General features: G+C 39.5%; 1 long non-coding RNA gene across 7 annotated transcripts in view; it reads right to left on the reverse strand.

Annotated features, from left to right (window-relative positions):
* LOC138121040 (uncharacterized) overlaps positions 1-22282 on the reverse strand; it is a 174919-nt gene that overhangs the window by 12479 nt on the left and 140158 nt on the right. For 4 of the 7 annotated variants that reach the window (XR_011156049.1, XR_011156050.1, XR_011156048.1 and 1 more), the window contains exon 5: positions 6885-6959. This is a non-coding gene — a long non-coding RNA (uncharacterized lncRNA). Of the gene's footprint in view, positions 1-3096; positions 4034-4319; positions 6053-6884; positions 6960-22282 lie in introns of those variants that run through there. The other 3 variants (XR_011156052.1, XR_011156055.1, XR_011156053.1) reach the window with 3 other exon arrangements.

Genomic DNA, 22282 nt, shown 5'->3' on the forward strand with positions numbered 1-22282 from the left:
GCAACTCCATGGTTGCAATAACTGTGTTTAAGCTGAAACACAGCTCTTTTCTGCAAAGCCTACAGCTTTATGCTGTTTCCACAACCCATTCTTAACTGAGGTTCCTCATTTTACACTGTGACCATACACTACGTTCGTTCTCGCTAATTAAACAGCATGACTAAAATGTGGATTGCAAATATAATAATCTGCCTGTTCTTTCCTGAAATGGTTGTTCTGTGTACCAAGGGATGTTAAATTAAAAAAAAATCCAGTCTAGTTGTGTTTGGCCACATGTAGCCACATTAGCTCAAAAAAGACCAAATAATGATTGATTAGCACTTACATATTCAAAGTTTTTGTGGTCTCCCATTTCTCTGCCCCCATGCTACTGAGTTTGAATTGCTTCCCTACAAGCCTGTGCATAGCAAAGTACAAGCAAATATTTTCAGAATCCATCTCTCACCCTCAGGATCCACACTTGATTTTGATATAAAATGTTATTAACTTTAGCTCCCAGTACAAAAGGTCTTGATCAATAATTGTTTCTACCTGTCTATCTTATTTCTGTGTATCTTCTAGGACACTTTTTGGGCTGCTGCCAATACATTTTGGTTTGTAAGCACATAACAGTGTATCATACACCTCAAATCTATGTGGGTTTATCTTATCTTTTCATTAGGTAGAAGATGGGGTTTTTTATCTACATAGATTAGATTAGTTTAAGGTCACCCTGAGAACAGAGAGAAGAGAGAAGAGAAGAGAAGAGAAGAGAAGAGAAGAGAAGAGAAGAGAAGAGAAGAGAAGAGAAGAGAAGAGAAGAGAAGAGAAGAGAAGAGAAGAGAAGAGAAGAGAAGAGAAGAGAAGAGAAGAGAAGAGAAGAGAAGAGAAGAGAAGAGAAGAGAAGAGAAGAGAAGAGAAGAAGAGAAGAGAAGAGAAGAGAAGAGAAGAGAAGAGAAGAGAAGAGAAGAGAAGAGAAGAGAAGAGAAGAGAAGAGAAGAGAAGAGAAGAGAAGAGAAGAAGATAAAGGATAAAGCAAGGAAAAAATAGTAAGGGTAATGCAAACTGTTAGAAAATGGAACCCATATATTCTAATGTAAATCATCCTGTATCACATCTAGCCACCTCTTCAAATCATTCTTACTGATTTTTCAAATCTAGGAATACAAGAAGCAAAAGTAGACAACCTTAAAGAGGATGCTGTGAACACCTGCCCATCCTCTGTCTCTTGACAGTTCTCCAAAGACACATTGGCACCATTTGGCCATAATAGTCAAAAGATCAGGTAGTACAGCCAGATGATCCTAAATACCTGCTTAAATTGATTAAATAAATATTTAATTTTTTACCTGGTCAGTGTTTAATTCCTAAAGAAGCAAAATCACTGCAGATTATTGTCTTTATTCTCTTTATTGACCACAGTGGAAATACCAACAGGTGTGGAAACAACACTGTCACAGAAACTGATAGTTTCTGATCTTGTAAGGTATACACAAGTATACCAAAATAACTAAAAAGGGGGTGGAAATTCATTTATTCTGTCAATAATTCAGTCCCCAAAGATGGTAAAATCAGCAGAAAATAAGCAGTCTGGCATATTCAGCGGCTCCATATCTCACCCTTTCTCTCAACTCAAAAATAAAACTCTCTTGCTGCATTCTTTACTTGTTAAAAATCCTGAACTCGAACTCGAGAAATTTTCACCACCCATGGTGATACCACCAGGTGACAACTCACCCTGGGGTGCATATTTACCAAGAGCCATGATAAGAAAAACATAACTTCCTGCAGCACTATTGTGAATATATTTTAAAACAACTCTCTTTTGGTAGTGGAGGAAGAGCTGTGAGTGAGCAACCACAGGTAAAGAAAGCAGGAGCCCCTCTGCCACCTGCACAACTTTAAACATTCACTTTGAAAGGACTGGGCAGGAACTCCACAACAGGATAAATCACACACAACAGATCAAACGGGTTTGGTTCATACAATCTATTTCCTGGTGCATAGCTACATTTTAGCTAATTTCTGGGTGATTTACCTTCACTGGCCGATCTGCATTTAGAACATTAGTGAAACATTAAAAATTCTTCAGGGTAAGATAAAAATCAAAGGAGATTTTGAGTGTTTGGAAAACAGTATGGAAAAAGAGGAAGTGGTACAGAAGAAGGAGCATTGTGCCTGGAGGTAGCAGGGGAGGTAACTCCTCTCCTCTCTATTCTATTGATAAAGGAACTCTCTCCCTCTCAGTGTTCATTCTCCTCATTTAACATTCGAGGCAACTTTCTGAGACAAAACATTACAGGAGTCTTTGAACTCTTCATTGTTGAGAGTCAGTCTCTGACTCACCAGAAAGGGCAAAGATCTCCCTCATAAAAATGTTGCTACCAAGACACAAATATCATCAGCTGGCTAATTGAGTGGGAGGGGTGAAGGGAGCAGAAACCCTGCAATTGGATTAGACCACATCTGTTCACAGGGATGGAATCCACTTCTGTAGCCAGAGTCATTCACGGCCTCAGGGAATTTTCAACCTGTAACCTCCAACTCAAGCTTCAATGGAATTAATTGGAACACAGCCCTAAACAATCATCAGGCACTGATATGGTTTTACAACCATATATATTTAAGACCCTGATGCTTGACATGTTATGTTTAAAAGAAGTTCTGGAAAGTGCATGATTTCTATTAGATTCTCCCTTCTCATGATCTACATTGTTTAACAAGATCTGTGCTAAAGATGGAATTTTGGAGGCAGAGCGAGTGGGAGGCTGTGAATAGTTTATTCAAAAAAAAGTTAATTAGAACTGAAATTATTCACCATTTTGAGTCAAGCTCGGCAAATAACTTGGGCTGAGCAAGAAAAAAAAGAAAGTGGGACATAGGTGACCATTCACAAAACTTGCAATCAGAGATCTCTGTGTCCCTACCTTGTCCCAGGGACCATGACATTCATCTCACATCTCACACATGTGGGTTCAAGTATTCCTTCTGCTTGCTTCAGAGGAGGATCTGGGGAATGCAGCCTCCCATTTCCAGGTGAAAGCTGACATCATCAGCAACAAAGATTCATACCTCTTATGAAAAGAAAGAAAAAAATGGGTGATATTTTGAAATATTTAACTGGTTGGTCTGAAGCAAATGAGAGATTCCAAATTTGGTGTTTTGTTTATTTTTTCTTTTCAAGTGGAACAAATTCACTCCCTCCCCTCCCTTAAATTTATCTTCCTTTCCAGGGTGAGTCTCCTAATTCCAACAAATGGACTTATTGTGGTCTTCAGGGGGATTCATCTCACCTAATTTCAGGTCCCTATAATAGACAAAATACCTTTGAGTTTAATCCTCCTGAGATCACTTACTCGTCTAAGCTTTTCCCTATACCTGCTGCCCAAACAGTGAGTCCCATGTAGGGGGTTTGATTTCCCCAGCAGACCAGCAGGGGTGATGAGCAGGGGGTGCATTTCCATGTCAGTTTTCTGTATTTGGTGATGTGAATCCCATCCTTGATGCAGCCCTTTTTCCCCACCTCAGACTTCTATTAAAAGCAAGCATAAAGCCCTTTCATAATCCTGTGTCTTTGCTCTGATACCAAGATACTTTAGAAAACAGACAAATTGGTAACCAGTTATTCTAGCCTTCCTTTTCATTCCATAAATGCAAATTAAAAATACTTATCTGCTGTATAAAGACTTGCCATGTTTAAATAAGTATTATCCTTTAAATATATTCCAGTGATGTAGGAATCATTATTCTAACAGATAGAATAGGCATTAAATCCACAGGGGAGTCATTATAAGATGGCTATTTCTCTCTGTTTGACCGAAGCAGCAGTTGTAATGTATTTATTCAGGATTTAGCAAATGGAATTCAATTAGAACTGAAATGGTGTTAAATTGAGTAATTCCTATTGTATTTGTCTGACAGCAGGAGTGGCATGACCTGGAAAGTTAAAAGGAGCAACATTCAGCCAGGATCTCCATGGGCTGCAGCACTTGTTGACAGGATGTCACTGAACAGGGATCTATCCTGCTTAACTTCTTAATCACTTGCTTAACACCTGTAATAAAGAATAAGGACCAACAAACATCTATGGACATTATGTGATAAAGTCCCACCTCAATAGAAATAATCTCATTTCTTCATAGTGGCTGAAACAGAGCTTAATATTCATTGTATTACAATTGTGTTTGAATCAAGTGTTCAGATATAATTCAATTCTAGGCAATGAGAGAGAATTCAGTATTATACAGTACCTTGTTTCTCTGGAAGAGTTTTTATTTAGCAGAAATGTGATTTTAAGGTATGCAAAAAAATATTGTCTTTTTTTTTAGCATAGTATGAAGGCATAAATATTTTACACATTATTTAAGGTGTGCATCTGCACATACAAAATGTAGAAAGCTACAAGGACACGTGGGATGAGTATGGATGAAGAAGGACAAACACAGAGTATTCTGTATATAAAGAGATTGTGATGGGGCATTGCTCAATGTCATAAATCAAGGCAGGGATGTGCCCTCCCTATTTTTGTAAAACCTCTTTGACAGGAACAGATGGGGCTGGGGTGGCGTTTCCTGTGATTTTCCATGAGGAGTGCAGCCTGATGCCATTGAGCACCAGGCACTGCTGCTCATCAATAAAGGTGCATCTGCTGCTGCATTTGCTGGGCTGTCCCTCATTTGAGCATCTCTCACTCACACGCAAAAACCAGTCTGGGAGTGACATTGGCACATGTTGGACATAGAGGAAAACAGAAAAAAATTGTGTGAGAATGGCCCAGTAAATTCAAGAGCCTTGTTAAGGAAATTGCCCTGCTAACAACACACTCAGGTATTTCAGCCACTGCCTCAGATCTTCCACAGTCAGACATTAAAATAAGGATCAGGCTAGAGGACTTTGCACATAATGGATATAAATGTTTTTTTCATTAGTGGCAAGCAAAACAATCCTGGTGTTTCAGTCCTGAGACACAGAATGTGACCTCAGATGATGCAAAGGATTATATTGTATTTTTCTACTAATTCTATGGTTCGGATCTCTCTAGCTCTAAGAACCAATATGACTTCACTCCCATTAGTATTCCCACCAGTTGCCAAATCTCTAATTCAACAAAATACTAAAGCTCCTGCTTAAAGCTGAGCGTGTGCTTTGCTGCTGGTGGCTGAAAGAGCCTGGATGTGAGTTAGACTTAAAGGAAATAAAATGTCAGGCGAGTCCTCACCCACACCCACCGTGCTCCTGACGAAAGGGTTCTGCTGTAATTAGCATGCAAGGAACGGATTTTCACAGGAACAGAAGTTGCTCAATCAGGTCAATAGAATTCACAGTTGAATAAAGCTAGATTTTGTTTGTTCTTTTCAAAATGTAGATGTGATTGGTGATACTAAAAGGCATTTCTGAGAGCGTTTTGGTGAGCAACTTGTAGGGGACCAAATCCAAAGCTCCTATTGCAGAAAATGGGTCTGTTTTGTCTAATTTAATATATTTGCAAAGACTCTGAACCAAAAATTGCTTCTGATGAGTACACACTAAATATCCATGATTAAATACGGAAGTATATCATTAAGTGTAGCATTTCTAAAAAGCATTTTACGACTTCAAGCTCAATTCGCTGAACATACATCCATGTGATTTTAATATATAAAGAATTATACTGTTTAGGAGGAAGAATTATGCCTTTAGCTGCTCTCTAAAATATTCAGATGTTCAGAAAAGGAGGTAAACATATGATAAAAATCCCACTGGACACCACAGTCCCCCTTGGAGCACTGGAAAGCAGATGGTGTCTTTAAAAAACATGACAAGATCGGTCTTACAAAAAACCAGATGCTATCCATTTTCCAGGAAAGATCACTGGCAACTAATAAGTTCACACAATAAACTTCTGCTGACTCAAGAAACATATGAAAGAGTTTAGAATAAAGAAAATTATCTAGAATATTTCAAGGGAGAAATAACCTGAGGCTCAATAAAATTATTTTTTTTCCCCACAACAATTATCAGCTTCACAGCAATCCAGTCCAATTTCCAAGATGAAAGATGAAACAATAAAAGTTCAAGGAGGTGAAAACGTTACCTAGAAATTTAGGAAAAGAAAACAATACTGTCCTAAGATCCTTAAATTAAAGACAAATCTGGAAGTATAGAAGACAAAACACTACAAAGCAATAGGAGATGCAAATCTGGATCCATAAATTGAGTTTAGTTACTTCTAAGTCCATAAGTTTAGGAGCACAGAGCAGTTTCTGGGAGAGCTGCTGGCCCCTGTGCATGGCAATCACCCCTGATTTAGAAACTTAACCTCTTTGTAAAATGTTATGTATGACTCCACATGGAAAGAACAGAAATATTATATAATATTATATTAATTATATTAATTATATTATATTATATTATATTATATTATATTATATTATATTATATTATTATATTTTTAAGATTACATCCCTTTTTTCTCAAATGTCTACTGAAAAATTAAACCTGCACTTTTTTTTTAAGGAATGTATCAATCCGTGTGGACTTCACAAATGCAAGACAAAGCTCACAAAGCCAAATTCTATAATTAGATGTTAAAAGGGAGAATAAATGATGAGAGACAATATCATGTGAGTTTTAAAGACATTTCCACATTTCTTTTTATACATTCAGAAGGACGGAATCCCTGACTGTGAAAGTCATCTGATCCCAGCAGGAATGGATTTTCATTTGTTGTTTTCCACGTGCAACCCTGGGTCATTGGCCAGTTGTGTTGTTGCAGGGGATGAATATTCCTGAAAAAATGTGGGATATGGACACAACACAGAAAATCCCCTGAGGAAAACACTCCACTCACATAGACTGTTGCAGTTCTATTAATTCTGACACAGTAATTACAATATACATAATCTAAAAAGCATCCAGGTTCTTACCTCTAAAAGTGTTTTGATGTGTCACAAGTGGGGCTGTCCTGCTCTTTGTATCTGTCACTGAGATTCATCCAACACCTGAAAACAACATTCCAGGTGGGAAAATGGCATGGAACACCTTTGGGAAGCGTTTAGGGGTGGGACATGGGGAGCACAATGCACTGCTGGATATTGCTGCTGCCCATGGAATGATCCTCAATCTGGGTACCGCTTTTTGGAGTTCTGTGGGTAGATTTCTATAAACAGATCTCGAGCCTAAGCACACACGGAAAAGAAAGTTCTATGACAAAAATGCCATTCCCATTTCTTTTGGGAATTTACAACTGTTATAGGAGAATGATAATTCCAACAGTAGAATGTTTACAGAGGATTTATAAAAGAAAAACTCCTAACGTGTGTGAAGTGCTCAGATATTCCAGGAACATAGGGAAGAACATTTAAAACAGGTATTTTTCAGGGCCATAGGCAGTTCATACAAACACAAACCAATAAAAGGAAAAAAACTGCAGAAGAAGAAAGAATGGACTTTTCACAGAAGGTTCCTGACTGCCACATTACAGTCCTGCAAAAGTAATTTAAACTGAAAATCATTTCCATTGTGAACCTTTCACAGGGCCTGTTTTTGCTTCTTTCATAACAATTCTGCATTTGGCTCATCTTCCCCTCCCTTCTTTCTTTTAAATCACAGTCAAACTTAGATAATATAAGTTGAAAATAGAGAGATAAAGACTTTCTGCTACATTTTTCTTATTCAGGTTAGAGGATAATTCTGTTTACTTGGTTCAGGTAATATTCCAGTTGTATTGCAAGCTGCCGCTGACGAATGAAAAATTGATTTTTCTTCTTCTGAAGTATAGCCTACATGAGCACCTATAATCTTCATGCATTTACAGTGATTTTAAAGAGACTCAAATAGTACATAAGTGTGTTAAAATCATAAAATGTTCTCCAGACAGTGCTGCCTTTGGGCTCCTTCAAGCTGTAATGTCTGCAGGTGCAGAACCCAATGCAGGCTCACACATAGGGGTGGGTCTGCTCAGCTGGAGCTGCTGACAGGGGTGGGAGGGATGCAAACTTCCCAGTTGTGCTCTTGGATAGTCACTGCCAGCTGTAGCACAGCTGCTCCAGGAGGCCCAGACCTCCTGGAAGCACAAGGATGTGCACCTGTGGGGTGTCACTGTTCACATTTATGGTTGCTGTAGTCCCTGTCAGAGCTTTTCTCAAAAGCAGAGGACAGGGCAGACGCTGCTGCACATTTAATCAGCTCAGACCGTTGGATGGGAGATGAATTTTTCCTTTCCTGGAGAGCAGTGGTTTTCAGATCTGTTAATTTAGGCTTTTTCACCTGTTAGATCTGAATTTTCCCATTTAGGGACTTACTCTGTGTTCACCAGAATGAGGTTTCAGAGATTCAGAGCCAAGTGTGTGAGGTGCTGAGAAAGAAGTGCTAGATCTTTCCTTTTACCTCATTGCTTCCCAGTCAACTGAGTTTCAAATCCAGCTTATTAAAACTTGAGTCATGAAAATTACTGACTCTTCACAAACACAAAGCTTTGAGTTAACTTTTTATTCACATGTCACGAAGATACTATTTATCAACTTAATTAAGGTGTAGAGAACATCAGACTCTCATTTTTCTTCTTAGCAAGCAGGTTAAAGAATGTAAGAAATTATATTAACACACTTTGGGAATTATGCCATAGTAAAATATGGCAGTGGCGGGGTTGTTTTGTGTGTGAGCAACCTGAATGCATTGAAAAGATGTTTCCCACGTGGGGCTGTCACTTTTCTCCCTGATGTGTCACAGCCTGAACAACAACAGTGTTCTTCATCTGGCTTTGCATCTTATCACAGCAGCGACACCACTGCAGCCCTTGTCCTGCCGGGCAAGGAAAAATGGCCCAGCCTGGGACAGAGGGAACGGGACAGGCACGTGGGAACAGCTCATCAAATGCTCTGGGATTTGTCCTCGGGGGCAAACTGACCCCTGGAACCACCCTGGTGTAACTGGAGTTAGAGCTCTACAACTCCTCACACGGAGAATCTTATTTTGCACTCAAAGTATCTTTTCTTTGTGAGTCTTCTGTGGCTTTGAAAGGTACAATTATACCCATAAAGTTACATTGAGGAATTTCCCCGTGTAGCCAAGTCCTTACAGAATGCCAGCCTCATTTGCTTCCCAATCAAATATTACAGCTTTAAAGCTATCATTGTTTCATTTACTTGTTTGGCATTTACCTTCCTTTTGATGCTGATATTGCCTGACATATTATTCAGTCAGTAGTTAGATAGAACAATTATTCCCCTTAACTGCTATTAGAAATGCCATCTATCTCCTTTTGTTAATTCCTCTGCATCAAAGTTATTAACTCTCCAATCAACTCATGTTGTAACTACTGCACATTTCACTGCTGAATGATCTGTATTTGCACCAAACCTAAAAGGCAAACCCTCACTCTTTTTCCATGAGCCAATCCTTTTCTTGCTCGTCAGGATTCTTTCCATCTTTTCCTTATTCCATGCCCACAGCTAAACAAATTTAAATAATTTTATATTATATTATCAGAGAGCTTATTTTGTGGGGTTTTTTTTCTTATACTACCAAGCACGTTTACAAATGCAGAAGGAAAACCTTCAAAATATTTAGAAAAACATTTAAAGAATTCGTTTATAAACTACCTGTGAAGATGCACATTGCAGCTGGTGACACAGATTGCCTGTGGCACTGGCTTCCTTTAGTTCCCACTTATTTCAGCAAATAAATATGGTAATGTAAAAATCAGGGCTTGAATGTGTAATCTCTGGACTTTGTAAGCCAGTTTTTGTTTGTGTCACTGCAGTATTTTGAGTATTGTCAAAGGTGGATTCTTGCAAAAGGTGTGAGGTGGTTGAGCAACCCACAAATTTTAACCACAAAGTGAATACCCTGAAAAGTAAATCAAAAATGAATGAAAATATCCAAGTTTGTGAACTAATTCAGGAGTTAATGTGCAATCTTAGCTTTAGAATAAGCTTTAGAACACTTTCCCGATTTAGGGAAGGTGTCCATGGGCATCAGTTGATTTGACTAATCTGAAATATTCTTATCAAACCCACAGAAATACCTGAATTTCACACTAAATGTCTGCTGTCCCAAAAGGCTAGTTCCTTGCTGAGCTCTCAGGTAGCAAAGAAGTTCTGTTTAGAAGCCCCTGAGGCTTCAGGCTGCTCTGCCCATGGCTGGGAGGTGAAGAGGCCAAGCCACACCTGCCCAAACCTCCCCTTCACAGCAACTGAAATGTGCTGGGGAGTTGCCTAAAAGGAGCTGCTGCCTCAGGTTTGCCTGTCAAACCTTGCAGCAACATGAGGTAATGGAGCAGAGCACAGAAAAGGGAAAAAAAACCATCCTGCAAACCCTGACGTGTTCCTCAAACATAATTTGATGGGATTTCCCAGGGACTGCCTAACCAGCTCTGCACTCTGGGCTGATCCATGGTGAGAGCAGCATAAACCCTGCATTAACAGAAGTGACAATTCAATCTCTTTTTAAATCAGATGTCAAGAAGAAGCTTCATCATGACAATGCAAAGAGACAGTGATGGACAGCCACGTATTTATTAAGTTTTGCTACCAAAATGTAGTACTTAGTGTCTCAAAAGGTGTCTCAGTTACTCTGGGAAGGTAACTCTGCCTTTTGGGGAGCCCAGCTCTGTGTGACCTGACCTTCCCCGTCCCTAAATGGATCATTCAATATAAAGAAATGCTATATCCACTTTACAACTTCAGCAAGGTGAGCAGCAACATCTTATGATTTACTGTCTCCCTTTGCAGTGAGGCATAGCACAAGTGCCATCCATCTCTGGCAGGGAGACTGTAATATTTGCCCCTGCACAGACATAAATTCATGACCTTCTCTAGACATTAAATATCAGGAGTTCTTGAGTGTTACTGCTCTTTGTCAAAATAAAATCCTCTCCCCATGGAAAAGGGACATCGTAAATTAATAGGAAAACAAAATTGCTCAACAACTTTGCCAAACTGGGGTATGGTGACCAAAACCCTGTTTTTTATGAAGACTGAAAGATGAAATAATAGCCCTGTTGCATTCAAAGTACTAATGTAATCAAACAATAACTGCTGCTATTAATGTGAGAACACCTTGTCAGGTGCTCTTCCAAAGCTCGTCAGAAAACCTGTGACAGGTTTTGTTGTGACTTTATTTAACACCCTAGTCACTCACTCTGTCATCATTTGCTTCTGACTTGTTACTGTAGGTGTTCCAACCTCTTGCACTTTGATGTTTCACAAACTTTGCCAGCAGTTTATTGGATTTGCCAACCAACTCTAAACTTGTCAAGTTTCTGACCATAACTTAAACTCACTTTTCCTCCCTCAATAGCAAAACCCAAGGAAACAGAAAAAATACCAACAAGCCCAAACTCAAACCCATCTCCAAAATGCAACTGGTGGATTCTGGGCAGCCTGGGATGAACTCACTGCCCTCTCAGCAGTCCTGCCAACTCTCCCTTTGGACATCCTTGGACATGGGCTGGTGGCTCACACCCTGCAGCAGCACAGGGTACAGTGGTTCATTCACACTCTGAGGGGTGTGGACAAGGCTGGTTTGTGCAGAGAAAGCAGAGAGAGGATTTCGTCTTCCATAGGCACTGATCCCTTCCTCTCATTTTCTCCTCTTCCCTTACAATGTATTTGAGCATTTTAAACAAAGCTTCTCCCAAACTCGCTCATCAGGAGTGTACAATCCCAGGAAAGAACTGGATTTCATTTGAAAGGCAGAAATGTCCTAGAACACACTAAAATCATGTTAGACTTGGCACTTTCTGAGTGCCATGAACTGAACCATGTTTTGGATATTTTGGTGAGAACAAGGTGATCTGAAAATATTCCACAGACCACATCCTGAATTTCAGATGTAATGAAGAAAGACCAAAGTAGAAAAGTAATTTGTCGTTTATTCTCAGGTGGAGGGCACTTGGTCCAGGACTCAGTAGGAGTCCCAGGGCATACAGATAACATGGCTTTTTATCAGAATACCGTTTCACAACTGTCTTTGTGTTAAACAGAGTAATTAGTGCATTGGGAGCCCCAGCTCAGAGGCATTTCCTGTGCTGGGGGATGAGTGCCTCTATTAGTGTATCATATCTATAAAATCCAATTGTATCCAGGGCTGATGCCAACAGCTCTAGTCAAAGACCTTTCTCCTGAGGACCCTTCTCCATTCCTTTCTTGTCCAATGAAGATATTACTCCTTGGGTACTAATTATACATCAGTGAGGTCTAAATTATCTTCTTTTTCTGCAAAGGACAGACTAAAATGGGCTCTGTACCCCACAGTCCTGGGGGCTAATTTCCAGAAAATATCCCACCTTTTCTATGCAGCTCTTTTTTTTCCCAGGTGCTTCAATGCTGAAGTGTTGCAACACTGTGTAAATTATAGTTTGCAAATGAGCAATGGGGACCTGCACAGTGATTTAGAAAACAAAGAGTGTCTTTTATCCTGTGGAGAAAATAGAGATGGAACAGGCTGAAGGCCATGTGGTAACTGGAGAGGCTAAATTGCATGCTGAAGTTATCCATTTTGTGTTCTAAGTCACAAAGAGGTTAAATATCACTGAAGTAAGATGGTGTAAAATCTGCCCAATAAATGGAGCTTGAAGCAAAATATGTCTCTTCTTTTGTTTATGTTCTTCAAATAAATTGTATAAAAAGCGAATATATCAACAATTTTTGCTCCTCTGTGGAGCCAGGAACTCAAAACAAACCCAAGAAACGGACTTGTGCCACTCCTTTATACACACATGGAAGGAAAGGCAATGACTCTTGTTTATGAAGATTTATGTGACAAGAGAACCAAAGAGAGAAGGCAGAAGGAAGCACCACATACAGCTGAGGAGAACTGGCAGGCTCAGAAAGACTTAATGAGCAATTTGGGGCCAATTAATGACTGGAAACAGCCAGAAGTGATAAGCAAAAGAACTTTCCAGTGGGGATCACAAACGCTGCATGTTCTTTGTGGGGTAAAAAAAAAAAAGAAAAAAGACTGCATCAAGATGATCTGCGTTCATCTGTTTCTCTTGTTAAATGAAATAATCTGCAGCATCTGAAACTAGATTAATCCTTTAGGTACACTGTCTTAACACACCTCCACTCATACGTGACCTCTGTGCCAGACCAAAATAGATATTTATGGCATGAATTATGCATAAATATATACACATACATATGCATCCATACATGTATACAGGACTATGATTTATTCATTACTCTTAGACATTCTGGATAAAACAAGTGGAAACCAGTAGTGGAGGAGATGCATTTACACTGACAGAGTAAAAACCAATGCACATTATTTATGAAGCCTTTTCTGTCAAAGTGTGTTGGTTTTGATGATCCTACTCGAGTCAATGCCTCCGTTAGCTGTCAAATGAGACACACACCAATCTCCTGCTTCTCTGAGGGAGAAAAAAGGGCTCCCAAAAATGCACACCTTATTATAAATAAACATCAAGGCATGGTCAGATAAAAACACAAGCCTTGGTATATGTGTTTTAATTGGCACCAGACAAAAAAATGTACCCAGCATGTGTGTGTGTGTGCAGTCCCACAGCCACAGAGTGGGATTTGCAGTTTGGAAATCAAGGTTTATGTTTTCATTTCTGTTGGCACTGAAGAAGGCAGAGAAATAACTGCCAGAAAATTGGAAAGCAGAAAAGAGAAATGTAAAGATATTCCTCTTATTTGTCAGAAAATAAGAAGTTCAGATGCATCTTGTCATCGAAACAGTTTTGTTCCTAATGCTTCATTTTTCCTCCTTGTAGTTGAAGACTATTATAGAAACTAATAGAGGTGGGCAGCAATCTGATTTTCTGTTGTGTGTGTCATTCTGAGATTTTGACAGGCTTTAGGTTTATATAATTAAACAAAACAAAACCAGAAAAGTTTATTTGGAAAGAAAATCTGATTTGTGGGTAGTTGAAATGTGTCATTCAGGTTCCAGAGATTTACATCTTCTAACAAGATAATCCACTTTCAGTTTTTCACAAAGAGAGCGATCAGGGCTTGTTTTTCTGTGAAACATGTTATTTTGATTAATGAGGAAAGATGGAAAAACATTTCACTGAAATATTTTTGTTGGGTAGAATTTAAATTTTATGTTATGCAGGGACTCTGGCTCAGAGCACTGATATATGGCACTACAAAAATGAAGGAAGCTCCATGACAGCATTAAGTTAATTCTGGATTTACTCCAAAACCCCTAAGAGCAATATTTACTTCTACATTTTTAATAAGAAAAAATGTGCACAAGGTACAAAATATCCTCAGAATCACTAATAAGAAGGAAGAACAAACAGAAAGGAGGACTGAAAAATATTGCAGAAAGGAAAGGACACACACATGAACCAACATTTTGCATGGAGTTTAATGAAGCAAACATTGGAGGTTTGAAGAGATGACAGCAAACATCCATTTCCTGTATTTGTACTACTGCAGTTTCTAAAGAATCTAACTGGAGATTTTCTCTTGACTGAGAAGATATGTGACTATTACAGCAGGAAAGGTAATTATTTCTGCCCTTCAAATTTGCAGGTATTCTTAAAAAAAATTAAATCTTCAAAAGTTATTCTTTTTTTATCACCAACCATCTTTCCCATAACCTCCCAGAGAAAGCATCCTCAAAGAGGGGGTTGTGTGTGCAAATCCAAACATTTTTTTCAGTCAATGTAATCAATTCTTGGGCAAAACTTTGCCTCCAAATTGCACTGGATCAGATCAGACCAATCTCACTAACCCATGAAAGCTCCAAAACTCTTCTCCCTCTCAAAACTGTAACTATTGTTGAAATCAAATGCCGAGCTTGACTTTTTGACTCTCTGAGTTGATCTTGCATCTCCATCAATTTAAAACCATTTTGCACTAACTTTTACACTGCCAGGGCGTGGCTTTCTAAGCAAGAATCCAGAAGTACACATTCCTCTGAACCATCAGATCAGATCTGCTTCCCTGGGTTCACAGTGACAAAATTCTAGCAGGCTGCAGGGATGCGTGATGGAAATACACACCACGAGTCAGGACCACGATGTCTGAAGGGATTAAAGAAACCCAAGTCTTTCCTATGTTATTCCCACCAGCCAAAGATGGAGAATAATTTGTAGGACACCCAAACTCCACAGAGCTCTGCAGCACTCAGGGTACAGAAGTTCACTGAGGGTGAAACGACATTTTTGATCTTTTTGAAAAGAAGTCTTAGGTGTTGGCAATAACCTGGTGAGAGACAACGCCCTTATTTACTCAGTGTATCAAAGCCATTTGTGAGCAATCACACATGCAAAAATTATCTCTCTTTCGTTGGCATTTTCCTGTTTTCAGTCCACTCAGTCACAGAAACAAGTCTTTTTTCTAGTGATTCATGTTGCAGGAGTGTTGTAAGTGAAGCCAGATCTTACTAGCACAACTGTTTTCCTTTTCTTCTTGCAGACTTTGAGCTCAATAGGTCATTTTGTGCTACAGCTAATATTTGTTCTGCATAAATTGCATTCAATTTAATAAATGTGATTCAATAAATATAAAGAAAATGAAGATTCATTTTTAAATAAACTGAAAGTGAAGATTAGTGAGTGTGGAAGCACACAGGATTACTTTATGTTTTAAAGGTAGGAGTTCCCAGAAATTTTAAAATTAGAAGTGCAAGGATCTCATCTAATTTTGCAGTCATAGATGTGCTCTCACCTCATGGCACACAGGTTCCTGCAGTGGAGAGCTTCAGTGACTGGCAGGTCACATCATTTCTCACCTCCCTTAAAATGCTTCTTTTCATCCAACAAAATTTTATTAATGGGATTCAAATTAAAAAAAAATAAATAAGCAAACTTAATATGCTTATTGGGACCAAGTATGGCCTTCATTTTAAAGGGACTAAAGTCAGCTGAGATTTTATCTGATGAAAATGGAGAAGCTGAGCAAGTCTGTCAGTTGTTTACATGTCTAATGAGGAGAAAACTTATCATCTAGTGCCAGCTGTGAACAAAACCAAGCAATTATCACCTCTGTATTTAATAAAGAGAGAAAGAAAAGCTAAATAATAACTGTGGACTTGTTCTTCCTGCCATGTCAACAGCAACAACAACCCCCTGAAGTGGTTACCACGTACTCAGGAAACACTTTCAACCCTCACTATGGAACTTGCAATAGTATTTGAATTTAAGCATATGCATAATGTTGAATTTTAGAAACAGCAAATAGTACTTTCCAATGGAACCCTCTCTATTTTTAGTGCTTTCCAGAGAGTGTGCAGACTCAGAGAGGAAGGCAGAAATATTTACAAAAATTTCACCATGTGAGAAAAAATGTTAAGGAACAAGTGTAAAACATGAGGAAGATGAATGTAAATGTCTTTATAAAATACACCAAGGCTGTTAATTTTCTTATGGCCAAAAGTACTTGCTGATGACTAGAGGGAAAAACTTTCTAAAAAATTAAGAGTTTGCTGGGAACAAGAGATTGATTTGTGTTTCCTAACTTGGACTAATGAAAGCAACTGCCAATCATGCTTGTTATGAAGAAAATGTCTTGCAGCAGCTAAGATAGAACTAAAAAGTTAAAAGGCAATTCAGTGCTGGGTGCTGGAGGTATAGAATGTGCTGCATACAACAATCACAGCCGATAAAATGTGCCTGAACTACCCCAGGTGTCGTTAACAAAACGTCCCTGAGCTGCTCTGAAGTCAATACTGTCACACCCACATCAGCACAGCAAGGATTGGGATCTGCCCTCGTGCCCCACCACCTCAGTCAATAATACCTCTGGTTTTATTTCACATTCCTGGTTTGAGATCACAGATGCTGCGGAACAAACGGAGGCCATGAGCTGTGTCCATACATTACTGGGACTGCTGCTATCATGTGGCAGGACTGAGAAGGGCTGGTACAGGGAATAGCTGAGCAAATCAAAGCAGCCAATAGGTGGAAAATCCCAACGGGACCACAGAGGATTTGCTGGAAATCTCTCAGCAGCAGACAATGAAGGCAACTGTTACTTGGAGACAGGTTGCATTGCTGTTTGGGGTATTTAACAGCATCTCGTACTCTTAAGAGTTATGTTTGTATTTTATTTGTTTAGACAAAGACCTTTTTTTTGGTAGATGGATTACTTATCTCAGCTCTTATCATTATACTCATGGTTATCTGGTTTTACTGGAAAACCTTTTTAATTCAGTGAGACTGCTCGGGCTGTGCTGCACAGCACTAAGTGTATTTCTCTTATTCCAAATAAGAATTTTCATCAAATGTCCCATTTATCCCAGCTACCCCATCCAGTCTGTCAGGAGCAGCCTAAACACTCAGTAATTATGAAAAACCTACCTGCATTAAAACAAAGAACCTACACACTCTCAAAAAATCAGACTGGATGTTTTTTTAGATGTTTTTCATGGGGTGCAGCAAGCACCACAGCATTTTATTTATTGCCTTGATTTTAAGTTGTGTTTTCTTCCCAGAGTGGTCAATGAAGGACTTGCTTGTCATTCTGAGCCTTATCCAAGCCCCTAAGTGACCTCGCTGGGTTACCCAGTCCCACACCAGTGTGGGATCCCTTCATCCTTGACAGCCATTGTTTCAGCCCTGTGTTCTCCAGTCATATACAGGACTGCCTGTCACAGGAAACATTAATCTTGTTCCCAACCCCATTAGAATAAACAGCAGAGAAATCCCAACCACAAAAAAGTCCATACCTTCGAGTGAGGGAAGAATCTGCTCAGAAAGAACTTGGTAGGAGGATGTGTGGAGAGAGGAAAAGAATTTGCTTATTTTTGGATCGTGTGTGAGGCAGAAAAAAGCACAAGGGACTACAACACTGCCTGGAAGGGTTGCTCCCCTTCCTGCAAGTGGAGGAGCTGATGGAGCAGGGGATATTCCTCATGGCCCGGAGCTGAGCCTGCAGCCAGGGGTGGCTCCACATCCATGGGTTGGGATGCACAATACATGGCAAAGGCAGAACAAGCTGCCACAAAACGGCATCAGTTCTGTAGGCTTCTTTAGAAAATAAGTGAGGAATAAGGATAAAAAACCTTGCAAAACAAAATTCAAGCCACATGTAAGAAAAGCAGGTCCATACCAGCTGCCTCTGCCTGTGCACTCCAGGTCTGCCAAGTTGGGGGCTGTTTGAGCAAAGACCACATGAAATAAGTTCATCTTTTCTAATGTGCTGTTCTGGGGCCTGATACTCCTTCACTTCTTTCTGGTTTTATACCAGATAAGCAAAACTGTCAAGTTTTAGTCATGGAAGAATTAGGCCCTGTGGCTTCTAACTATGCACAGGATTGGGACAACCTCCTCATCTAAGCCCCAAAATAGTCTCTAGCAGGTAACAAAGTCAGAAAAGAAGTGCAATTAAAGGCTGAATTTCATTACATAGCAGCATATTATCATACTGCATAACATTTTATCAAGTCTACTCTCAGTTTCACTATTGAAAGGGCTTTTCTCCCCATTCTTTCTTTCCTGATGCCAGTGATAACTGAGTTTGGCTTTTTTTTTAATGCTGGCATGATAATTTTGCAGTGATCTTTCATAAATCTCAGCATGTTCTCAGAAAGTAAATGATGGCATAATTTATCACTATTGAAAATGCATTTTTTGCCATGACAGTATAATTAGACATTCTTTTCAGGAGACATATTAAGTATATACCAATGTGTTAAAGCTACTCTGCTGCAGATCCATTTAGTTGATTTATTCTTTGCCTTCCTTGCCTTATCATGATACCCACACAGTCGTGCATTCTTATTGCAAGAATATAAAAAAAAAAAATGCTCAGGCAAGGAAGCAACACATTGTAAGAGAGAGTATCCGTAGGTTAACTAATTCAAGTGGGAACAGGATGCAATTTGGCTGCACTCTTGTACCAATTCAGAACGCATTAATTATGCAGTGATCAAAATAATTTCCCATGCATAATGCTGACCTCATTCACTAGAGGGCAACAAAACCCCAGTTTAAAAAGCCTCCACCTTCTACTTTCAATGACAGAGCACTTTTAATGAGATGCGGCGTGGATTTCATAACACCTTGTTAATTTTACATAAGTCCAGAGCTCCTCCTGAGCAGCCAGTCAGGCTGTGGGACAGGGAAGATCGAGGCTCCCAACAGGTGCCAGGAAGGTGTTGTTGGAGTCACAGCCCCACAGCAGATGGGTGGGTGTGTTCATTTGTTTGAGCACAATAGTCTGGCCCAGGTTACCCCATCGAGCTCTGTTCCACAAACCCCCCTGGACCCTGTACTGCTTTTGTAGATCAAAGCCTCTGGGTTTATCCGGAGATCATAAAGATACCAATGTTCAAGCCACTTAAACTGTGGCAATGAAAACCTCTCATCTGTCTGGCTGGGCTTTGCTTTTGATCAGGGAGGTTTGGGGGCCATTTGCTGCCTGGCTCTGCCCCTGAGCTGCTGCTTCTGCCATCACCTTCTCTCTCTGACTAAAGAGAATGAATATTTTCATGCTTAACCAAACTGCAATAGAAACCCTTTGCTTGTAATTTTTGAGGATGTTTGTTAGGAAGTCTGAAAGAGTTGATACTATCTCTGCCAACAGTCTAACAACTAATTAGTTTACTATGGGCCACCACGTTAGCTCTGCTAATTTAATTTTGAAAAGTTCACTGTGCATAATAAAATCTGGTTGCTGGATCTTCTCCTCCAGTTGTAAATAAGAAATAGCTATTACTGTTATGGTCTATTGAAAAAGGGCTTCATACACTGTGAAAAAATGATTACACAGACACAGGCCCAACCAATTGAAAAATAATTATGTGAATTTGTCTTTTGTCCTCACATGCAAGTAATGGTTAATGCAAATAAACTGCCAGAGAAGTATTTTATGTGCTTTTTATAGGACAAATAAGAATACATTTAACCCATTTTTGATGAATAGCTAACTGGGTTTTTTTCCACTGGTTTTGTTAGAGAAGACAATTATTAGGACCAGATGCAAATACCCATCTCTTAAAGCACTTGCTCCCAGAAACACATCCTCGGCCTCTCTTTTAAAGGGGTTCATGCCAAGAGGTGACCAGAGATGTACAGATGCATTCTTGTGTTTCAGAGGCAGTGCAAAGATTAGGAAGGGGTGGAGGATGCTCAGGAAGGGGGAGATGTACAAATACATTTTTCTATTACACAGTTGACAGCCCCTTGGGAAAACAAGTCTAAGAAATGTGCAACCTTGAAATGTGTGCACGCTGCGAGGGATATTTTCAATGTGAACCCTGTGTTGGGATTTTCAAAGTCCTTAATCATTTGGCTCTGCTGGGGAAGAGGGATATACTGAAACTCCTAAACAAACAGAAAGGTTTGATTTTGATGCCTTCTCCTCGCAGAAAGGTGGTGTGGGCTGTCCTTGCTACACCCCCTTGGTAGGGCACTGCAGCCCCCACACTCCGTGCCTACTTAACAATATTCTCCCTGCACACAGTGCAGCATGACACATCCCCTTCCCACCAAAGTATTTAACAATTTCCTTTGAAATGCAGATCATTAGACAAAAGCAGAACTAAATAAAAAATACTCCAGAGAGAGAACAGATTGCTAGATATAGATTAGATGTGCAGCCTAATCCTTCACACACATTAAATATTTAACATAATCACACCACAGGTGACAGGAAGATGTCTGCATTGTTTAATTAGACTTAATTAAACATAAGGAAAATCTAATACTAATTCAGGTCTAGCTTTTAAATTGATTACAAAACTCTCTTTTTAAAGTACTTTGGTATCTGGAAAAATGCATTCTTTCATTCATTAGCTGGGGAATCCTCTCCATGCAATGCTCAAAGCCCATGAAGAGACGATCTGTTGTGCTCAAAAACCCATGGATGAGAGCAACTTTTCTCCACTGGGTTAAGGACAAAGCCAGAGGACTTGGCACCTCCAGCAGGCTGTAATGCTGAGCTCTTTTGGCCATATTTTGTATAAGCCATTACACTCGGGACATCATTTTTTTCTATTACCTCTTTTATGGTCTTATTGTTTACAAGAAAATAGATAGAGCATTTAATTATGAGATGGACTTAATGTTCTATAACAACTCCTGTATGCAATACATTGCCTCTGGAGCTCTGCTCACAACTCACATTAATGCGACAAATGAAAAAAACCCAAACTAAACAGTGTAACACAGAAGATGTTTTGCAAGAGGAGGGTGATATCTAATGCTATGAATCATTCCCTGATAATATTCTCACATCTCCCAGTTAAAGTTATGGTTCAGAACTGTGTTTAAGCACAGATGAATACAATATGAGTTGTCAAAGAACCAGGGAAAATTTATGCCTTGCTGTTTTGTTTCCCAATCATCTTATTTAGTGACATTAAGTGGAATAGCCTGATAAAGGCCCAACCTAAAAGGAGTATCCTCATGGCTAGATTAAAACTTACTGTATCATTTTCTCTACAAACTAAAAGTTAGAAAGGATTAAAGAAGTGAAGCCATAACCATGCTAGAAATGAATTAATCAATCCAGTGAGCCCCAGCTTTGCCAGGCAGCAGTGATCAAAGTCAGTTCCAGAGATCACCAAACTCAGGGCTGCCTGTTGTTGATGTGGTATCCTATATATCATTGATATCCTATATATTAGATCAATTAATTTATTGATGCAGTACTGAAACCAGAGTGCTACAGCTCTATGCTTTTATTGATTGTTTGTTGGCTTACCTGATTCTATGGCTGCTTTCCTCCTCCTCTGGTTTCTGGGTTACTGCAAAAAAAATTTTTGGGGGGGAGGATACAGATTTTGGAAGTGGTAAGTGCAGAATTTTGGTTTCCAGATGTGTAATTCTCTGACCATGAGAGCTGGAGCTCCTGTCATCAGCCTCACTGTGCAGGTGTGTGCTCATCTCACAGACAGGAAGGAGGGGTTTGTACCATGAGTATGCACAGGCAGTAGGTTCCTGATCTGGATTTGTGGGATAGAAATTTAGGTCTCTTCTTTCTTTAAAGAAATGAGATCCATATTGAATTGCTGCTATAAGTTTGGAACAAGAAATAGCAGAACACCCATAAAAGAGTTACAACAATAAATACCCATAATGCAGGTAAGTAACAAACTCCTGGTCATACACAGCAGAGGACTGGGTTTTTTTGTTCTTCTCTGGCAGAAAGAGGTTGAGGTTTTGCTTTTTGCTCAGCTAACCTTTGGCATGTATTGGGGGTGAATCACACCCTGCTGACCTTTCTGAGACCTCAGGACGTGCACTCTGACACATTTCTGTCTGCTGTGTTTGAAAACACAGCTGGTGAAAGCAATAACCATATTCATGGTGCAGTGTCTTAGTCACTATTGTCCCAGTCAAACTGGGGTTTATCTACAGAGAATAAGGGGGTATGCTCTGGAAATTGCCACACTTACA

Source organism: Aphelocoma coerulescens, chromosome 20, assembly GCF_041296385.1.
Source record: "Aphelocoma coerulescens isolate FSJ_1873_10779 chromosome 20, UR_Acoe_1.0, whole genome shotgun sequence".
In the NCBI taxonomy this organism is placed as follows: Eukaryota; Metazoa; Chordata; class Aves; order Passeriformes; family Corvidae; genus Aphelocoma; species Aphelocoma coerulescens.